This window comes from Oryctolagus cuniculus, chromosome 1, assembly GCF_051225735.1.
Source record: "Oryctolagus cuniculus isolate XC-2025 breed Fujian yellow rabbit chromosome 1, ASM5122573v1, whole genome shotgun sequence".
NCBI classification, from domain to species: domain Eukaryota; kingdom Metazoa; phylum Chordata; class Mammalia; order Lagomorpha; family Leporidae; genus Oryctolagus; species Oryctolagus cuniculus.
The window spans coordinates 54,201,019-54,209,701 of record NC_142867.1 but is presented as its reverse complement, the minus strand read 5'-3'; positions in this window follow the sequence as shown (position 1 = coordinate 54,209,701).

Sequence of the window (8,683 nt, the reverse complement as noted above, 5' to 3'; positions counted from 1 at the left end):
ACGGCTCTTGTTTCCCTGGCCACCTGGACTCGCTGCTGTGCTGCCCAGTCAGCTCCCCAGGGGTCACCTGAGACAGAGGCACTCTTACTCAGAAGCTGCCACAGGGAAGAGGGGATGGAGTTAGAACAATGCACTGAATTCAGCCAGACCCCACGCCTGGCTCTTGCTGCAAGCAGAGATGGCCACTCCTGTCTCTCCGGGCGGTGCGTGGCATCCTAACTCCTCCTCCCACCTGTGCTCCTGGGGGCAGGAGCCTCCTCTCACTTCCCCTCACAGCCTGATGCACTCCAGGCACAGTTTCTAGCAGGGCAGTCATGCCCCCGAGGGGCACTGACTCATCCTTTGGGGGGCACAAATAGATTCCTCTGTATGTATAAAGCACAGACAGACATACAGGATATAAACAAATATGTGCTGTATCTGTGGTATTAAAAGTAACCGTAGGGGCAATTGGGGAAAAAAGTCTAGGAAGGCACCTGCACAAGAGAGAAAAGAAAAACGATTGGCAGAGGGGAGAGAAACACTGGGGCGGACAAAGCTGTCAGAGTCTGCAGCCAGCTGAGTCACCTCAAGAATGAACCTAATAGAGCTGCTGCCAGTGATGCCAGCATCCCACATGGACTCTGGTTCAAGTCCCGGCTGCTCCACTTTCAATCCAGCTCCCTGCTAACAGCCTGGGAAATCAGTGAAAAATAGCCCAAGTGCTTGGGCCCCTGCACCCACATGGGAAACCCAAGGAGATCCTGGCTCCTGGCTTCGGATCGGCCCAGCCCTGGCCATTGCAGCTGTCTGGGGAGTGAACCAGAGGTTGGAAGATCTCTCTCTGTCTCTTCCTATCTCTGTGTAACTCTGACTTTCAAATAAATAAATCTGAGAGAGAAAGCGAGAGCCAGAGAGCAAGAAAAAGGAATCCAATGCCTGTTCCTGGATAAGAAGGTTGCTGAGACAGTGGGTGTGTCCCTCCTGGGCAGTGTAGCACACAGCGGATGCCTGACCAGCGGGAGTTGTCGTGGCAGGTGTCTCCCAAGCTGGGCATTCCCCAGGGAGACCACCCCTCTCTCCCAGTCTGCATGGCTCTTCTCTCAAATGCCTCTCTGGCCCCACCTGCTGGATGCAGCAAGCTATGGCAAGGAGACTGCTATGGATGGCTTGTGATTTGGCCCCCTAAAGTCTGTGTGCTGAAGCTTGGTGCCCAGGGTGGTGGCGGGAGGGGTGGCAGGACCCAGCAAGGTGGAGTCTAGGGCAAAATGATGAGTTGTCTTCGGAAGGGATTGAGGTAGCTGTCGTGGGACCCCAGTTCTGGAGAGGGGTTGTCAATGCTGGTCCTGTCCCTTCTCTCTGGCTTCCCATCTCACATGTGACCCCTTGGGCTCGCACGCCGTGATGGGACCTGGCCAGAGGCAGCATGGTGCTATTGGGGCTCTGGGCCTCTAACACTGTAAGCTCCGTGAACCTCTTTTCTTTGTAAAGGTCCTCAGGTTCTTCATTATAGCAAAGGAAAATGGAGCCAAAGGCACATTGTTTGGGCTTTGTGGCTCTGATAACTCACCAGTGAGGCAGGTCCATAGTCGGCCGTGGACTGCAGCCCTGGGCTCTGCCACTGAGCTGCCCCTCTGCCCCCTCTGGTTTGCAGTCCCTCTTAGCCCAGGCCTGCAGAGGCCAGGAGAAAAATCTCTAACCAGAGCCCTCTTGCCAGGGCTCCCAGGAGCACAAACAGAACAGAAGTGCTGGGGACGAGGGGAGCAGGAACCCTCGCAGCCTGCTGGTGGGATGAACGTGGTGTGGAGCAGGAGCTTTGGGACATTCCGGCAGTTCTTCAGACGTCAAACACAGAACCACCGAATGACCCAGCCATCCCGCTCCTACGCGTCTACCCAACAGCGATGGTGACGTAGACCCCTATAAAAGCCTGCACACGACAGCTCCCAGTAGCCCAAATGTAGAAACAACTCAAATATGAGTCAGCTGAGGAACAGACTCTCAACATGTGGTTTATACACAATGCGATTTCAGCAATGAAGAGACGAGCCTCGCTACGTGCTATGTAACGTGGATCCACCTCTGCTGGGTAAACCTTGCTCACGTCTATGCTAAGTGATCAGAGCTCAGAAGTCAGGACCACATGCTGTAGATTCAATTGATAGGAAGTGTCCGGAAGGGTCAAATCCACGGAGACAGAAAGTGGATTGCTGGGTGCCTGGGACCGGAGCAGACTTTTGGAGGGAAACGGGCCGTGACTTCCAGACCATGTGGGATTCTTGTTTAAGACAATGAAGCATTCTGAAATTGATTGTGGTGACAGTTGCGCATCTCCATGCATGCTCTAAAACCACAGAATCTTGCACTTTAAATTGGTGATTGTATGTAATATGTGAATTATCTATCAAAAAGCCTGCTATAACAAATAAGGGGGGAAGGAGGAGGGAGGGAGGGAAGTATAGTAATGGCCTTAGCATTGTATCTACGAAATACATGAAATCTGTTCCTTTTATATGAATTTTAAAAACAAGGGAGAGGCTCCTGTTCAGCTGCCCTCCTGGTCTCGAAGCTCGTTCTTGTTGGGGCCAGTTCCTGCTGCCTCCCTGCCCCTGGGAGGCCCTGAGGCACCCCTATCTCCGCAATAGATGCCTCTGTTTGCTTCAAGTGGTTAAAGTAGTTGAGCTGTTTAGAACCAGAGGGTCCCAGCTGATGGCGGGAGAAAGCATTTGGAGGCTTCTTTCATTCATTCCCAGCTCTGCTCAACCCAGGGGGCTGGGGGGAAAGACGTCTCTGCAAGCTGGAGTGGGCCAGGGGCTGGGGTGGGCAGCAGAGGGCTTCCTGGGCATGGATTACACTGACCTCTAAATACAAGTCAAATACAACCCGGACTAAGCCGTTGAGAAGTACGAGTGAGGAAGGACACAGAAGCGCCGGCTCTTTCTGGGGTAGCATTCTAAAGCTCTCAAAAGGCGCTTTTCAGGGCCAGCACCATGGCTCACTTGGTTAATCCTCCACCTGTGGTGCCGCCATCCTATGTGGGTGCCGGGTTCTCGTCCCAGTTGCTCCTCTTCCAGGCCAGCTCTCTGCTGTGGCCCGGGAGGGCAGTGGAGGATGGCCCAAGTGCTTGGGCCCTGCACCCCATGGGAGACCAGGAGAGGTACCTGGCTCCTGGCTTCGGATTGGCGCAGCACCGGCCGCAACACACCGACCGTAGCGGCCACTTGGGGGATGAACCAACAGAAAAAGGAAGACCTTTCTCTCTGTCTCTTTCTCTCACTGTCTGTAACTCTACCTGTCAAATAAATAAATAATTTTTTTTAAAAAGGCGCTTTTCTCCCTTTCTTCTTTCATTTTCTTTGATGCTTTCTGAGACTTTCCCTCCCTATCTCTGACCTCCCAGCCTAGGGCAGGGAGCACCCAAGCACTGGTGGGACCCACAGAGCTTCAATGTGTCCCCTCTACCTCCTTGCCTCATAACTGTCTTTCTGGGGGCCTCTGGATGCCCTGTGCAGCGTGTGATTTGTCTCCTTGGTGCTGGCAGTTAGTAGAAGGCCCAGTGCATAGCCTGGAGCTGCCGGGTCAGTGCAGAATAGAGGATGCGTGCAGTTCTCTCTGCGCCGTTGCTCTGCCAGCGCCCAGGCACACGTGCTCGCTTCTGCAGCCCAGTTCCGCCCTGGGCCTCTCCTCCCCACACTGGTCCCTCCTCTGACATCCTGGAGTGAGACAGGCCCAAAACTGGGGATACCTGGAGGTGACTTGGGTGGGGAAGGGAAGGTGACAGAGAGAGGGAGATTGACCGATTGATTTCCCATCTGCTGGTTCATTCCCCAGATGGCAAGTGTCAGGCCTGCTCCGAAACCCTCATCATAACTGTTGAAGTTCCCTCCACTGGGGCTCCCCTGAACCCCTGTCCCAGCTGGGCTCTGACTTTTGGACTTCTGTGCCCTCTCTGCAGTGGCCAGTTTTAGCAAGAACCCTGCCCACTCAGTTTAACCGGATGCCACCCTTGATGCTTGGATTCCTCATCTCTATCTTTGGGGAGAGGCCTGGTCACCTGGTCTGCCTTCATAAGAAACCTGTTGGATGCCATTGCTCAGAATCTCCTTGACATTGGCATTTCCGCTTGGTAATTTTCCATCTCATGACTCCTCTGCCCTGGCTACAATTTCCCACTTTTCCTTGTTATATTTGGAGTCGAGCCCAAGCTCGACTCTGCTATCCTCCACCGTAACACCCCCATCGCAGAAGCCCCTAAGCCTACAGCCGTAGTCTTCCTGAGTCAGATCTGCCTATTTGAACAAGCGTCATGGATAATTTGTCCCGTGGCATCTTCTAAGCTCCCCCCAATCAAAACAGTGCTCTTAGGCACTGGAAGTGCCTTTCCCATGGGCTCCTTCCAAGTGTAATAGCCTTGTAAGCTTTTCTAGTTTTATGTATTTGCAGTATGCAACATGCCTGCTTGTGGAAGCTTGGCACCTGCCACTCCAATGGCAGCTAACATCCTGCACTGCCTCTGATGCCCCTCGATGCATTTGCTGTTGCTGTAGCAAAATACTGGAGGCTGGGCACTTGATGAAGAAAAGAGGTTTATTTAACTCCCATTTTTAGAGACTGAAATCCAAGTCCAGCCAGTCTCCTGTGTTCAGCCTCAGGCAAGGGCCGTCTTGCCTATGTCATAGCAAGACAGGGGAGCAGAAGAGGAAGCAACCATGTTCAGAAGGGGCCAGGGGCATGGAGTGGCCTTGCTCATAGCACCTGCTCTTGTGAGAACCAGCTCACTCTGCAAGACCTGCTTGAACCCCTGCCAAGGGCAACGCTTCCAGTGGCCTCCCATGAGCTTCCCCGACTTCCCAACCCTGCTGCACTGAACACCAGGCCTCCAGCACATGGACCCTTGGGAAACACACAGAAGACACAGGCCTTAGCACAGCCCCTGAGCACTGGGAATGGCTAGACAGTGGGGATGGCTGTGTTTAGCGGCTGTTGGCTGGGATGCTGGGAGTGCTACCCTGCAGACAGATGAAAAGCATCCTGGTAGGACTGCACTTGGTGCTATTCCATTTGATCTTTTTAAAAAATATTTCTGTATTTTCACTGTATTTGAAAGGCAGGAACAGAAAGAGATTCTCCATCTGCTGGTTCGCTCCCCAGATGCCCACACAGTTGGAGCTGAGCCAGGCCCAAGCCAGGAGCCTGGAACTCAATCTGCCTCTCCCACGTGGGTGGCAGGAAGGTGTCCAAGTACTTGGGTCACCATCTGCTACCTCCCAGGATGCATGTTGGCAGGAAGCTGGGATTGGACAGAGTGGAGCTGGAACTCGAACCCAGGCACTGGCTGGCATCTCCCCTGGTGTCTTAGCCACTAAGCACCTGCCCTCCCCCCACCTCCACCCGAGGAAACTTTTAAACTGGCAGTGCCGGCTCCTCACACCCCGAGGTTCTTCTGCAACAGGTTCCTGTACTGAGAGTCTGGGCTTTCATGGCTTTCCCTCCAGGCTAAGTCCTCACTGTTCCGTGTGCTTTGCACTTGGAGCATGTCTCGGCTGGGACTCGCCACGTTTCAAGTGCTCAAGAGGCACACGGAGCAGGTGGCCGCCACACGGCACAGCTTCAGTCAACCACAGCACTGGCATCTCAGCAGTGTACCACAGAGCTTTGCTTTCTCCTCTTAAATACTGAAACAAAAGTGCACCCTTCGGCACACTTATTCCTCTCCCAAGAGACTATTCTTCCGGAACATCCAGCTAAACATAAAGAAGTATGCCACCACGTTCCTGGGGGACGAATCGGGGCTCGGACATCAGGTTCAAGGTTGAATCTTGGCTCTGCCACTTTACATCACTGAGCCTTCGTCCTCCAGTTCTTCATCTGTAATAAACCTTCAGCCATGAGCTGCAGGAAAGATCAAGTGAGGCAATCTACATAAAACGCTTTTCAGAGTTCCTGGCCCACGGCAAGTGCTCGATAAATCTCTCCTCTCATTCTCATGCCCAGCAAAGAACAAGTGATACGGCAATGTGCCCAGCAGCAGGGAGATGATTTCCCGGACCCTGGTATATCCACAGGGTCCTTGAGAGCAGGAACCAGGTCTCAATCCCTATGACACCCCACCCAGCGCTGTGTCTGGAACGTGGCAGGCACCTGGATGACACGGAAAGTCATCAGAATGAATGAAGCTGCCCACCATGTGTTCATGTGGAGAGATGGCAGACAGATCACACAACACAACTCCTATTTTGGAGGGGAGGCGCCCTGTTCGTGTAAAGAGAATGTACTTGCTTATGTAACTGTAAGTAAAAGACAGGAACAAGTCCTTGTGATGCTACCAAACCTCGAATCATTCTGTGTGGGTAGGCTTCCAATATTTCTTGGTAATTTTGTATTTATTTTGTCAATTGTAACTGCTTAGGTGCTTACCTTGTCTCCCATCTCTGTCAAACTCCTCTGGCTTGTCTCACCTGTCTCCCCACTCACCCAGCACTTGGCCTTGGGCACTCTGGGGTTTAATAAATTGTTGCAGCCGCAAATTGCTCATCATGGCTTTCCTTCATGCCCAGCGTACACGGTGAAGATCATACAGCTACTCTGCAAGGGTCTTAATTTCAGTCCCCAAAGAGTCTGCTATTTAAGTGCTGTCTGACTTGACTATCACTTGCCCCTCAAGACCTAATGCACAGCAATACTTTGAAGGTGGAAGAAAATTGAGCTAAATGAAAGATTTGGACAGCAGAAACACTGCCAGAACCAGCACTGTTTGAAGCCTGCCCCTCTCTCGAGGGTCGCTGTTCAAAAAGGCAGGAAAGAGACCAAGTCTGGGTGCCCCGGAACTCGCTCTCCTCTCCAGGCACCTGCCAAGAGCTGCTGTCCACGTGGGTTTGGGAAACTGTTCGTCTGTGTGGGATTTTCACTGCTTGTCTCGGGAACCAAGTGCATCCATTTGTCTATGTCACATTTATTTCCTTTCTCTTATCAAGGCTTGGGCATTTGCTCCGTAGCTGTTAGAAGAGATCGTATTCATTGTGACCTGGATTTTTACTTTTAAAACATGAGGAGTATTTTTTATTTAAAAAATATTAACTAATATACAAAAATGGTATGTATTTTAGGCATAACGGGCAATGTCTTTGTACATACGTGTATTATGTAATGTTCTATTCAGCTCCGGCTGAATAGTATTCCATTCTGTATACATATTATGTTTCCTTTATCTGTCCATTGCTCGATGGCTACTTTGTTTCCCTTTCTTGGCTATTTTGAATCATGGTGCAATAAATATAGGAAGTGCCGGACGCCTCTTTGACAGATTGGTTTTGTTGGGGTCCTGCGGTAGTTCTGTTTCTCAGTTTTTGAGGAAGCTCTGTGCTCCACATTCACACTCTCAACAGCAGTTAGAATGCAAGTGGCCCTTCCCTTCACGTCCTCACCAGTTCTTGTTATCTGTTGTCATTACAAAATGTTTATTTATGGGGCTGGCGCTGTGGCATAGTGGGTAAAGCCACTGCTGGCAATGCCGGCATCCCATACGGTCGCTGGTTCGAGACCCTGCTGCTCCACTTCCAATCCAGCTCTCTGCTACAGCCTGGGAAAGCAGTGGAAGATGGCCCAAGTGCTTCGGCCCCTGCACCCATGTGGGAGACCTGGAAGAAACTCCTGGCTCCTGGCTTCGGATTGGCCAGCTCCCACCGTTGATACCATTTGAGAAGTGAATGAGCGGATCAAAGACCTCTCTCTCTGTCTCTCCTTTTCTCTGTCTGTAACTCTACCTCTCATATAAATAAATAAATCTTTTTAAAATGTTTATTTGTTTTCTGATTTCATCCACTTGAAAGCCAGGGAGGGGCTGGTGCCACGGCTCACTAGTCTAATCCTCCGCCTGCGGTGCCAGCACACCAGGTTCTAGTCCCAGTTGGGGTGCCGGATTCTGTCCTGGTTGCTCCTCTTCCAGTCCAGCTCTCTGCTGTGGCCCAGGAGGGCAGTGGAGGATGGCCCAGGTCCTTGGGCCCTGCACCCACATGGGAGACCAGGAGGAAGCACCTGGCTCCTGGCTTCAGATAGGCGCAGCGCCGGCCATGGTGGCCATTTGGGGGGTGAACCAAGGGAAGGAAGACCTTTCTCTCAAGTAGATAGACAATCTCTCTCTCTTTCTCTCTCACTCACTGTCTAAATCTGCCTGTCCAAAAAAAGCGGGGTGGGGGGAGAGAGAGAGATTGTCTATCTACTTGCTCTCTCCAAATGCCTGCCACAGCTGAAGCCAGCAGCTCAGAACTGCAGCAGGGTCTCCTATGTGGGTGGCAGAGGCTCAAGTTCTTGACCCATTACCTGCTGCCTGCCAGGTGCATTAGCAGGAGTTGGATCAGAAGCAGAGTAGCCAGGACTCACATCGGCACTCTGATATGGGACGTAGGCATCCCAAGTGGTAGCTTAACTCGCTGTGCCACAATGCCCCAATCTTTTGTCTCTGTGATAACATTGTAACTAGAGTGAGATGATATTGCATTGTGATTTTAATTTGCTTTTCCCTGATGGTTACTTGCTAGCAATGTTGAACTTTTTTTATCCAGTACCTATTGGACACCTGTATATCTTCCTTAGAAAAACATCTGTTCAGCTATCTTTTGTCCATTTTTAAATGGGATGTTTTTGTTCCTTATCCATTTTTTTTTTTTTTTTGACAGGCAGAGTGGATAGTGAGAGAGAGAGACAG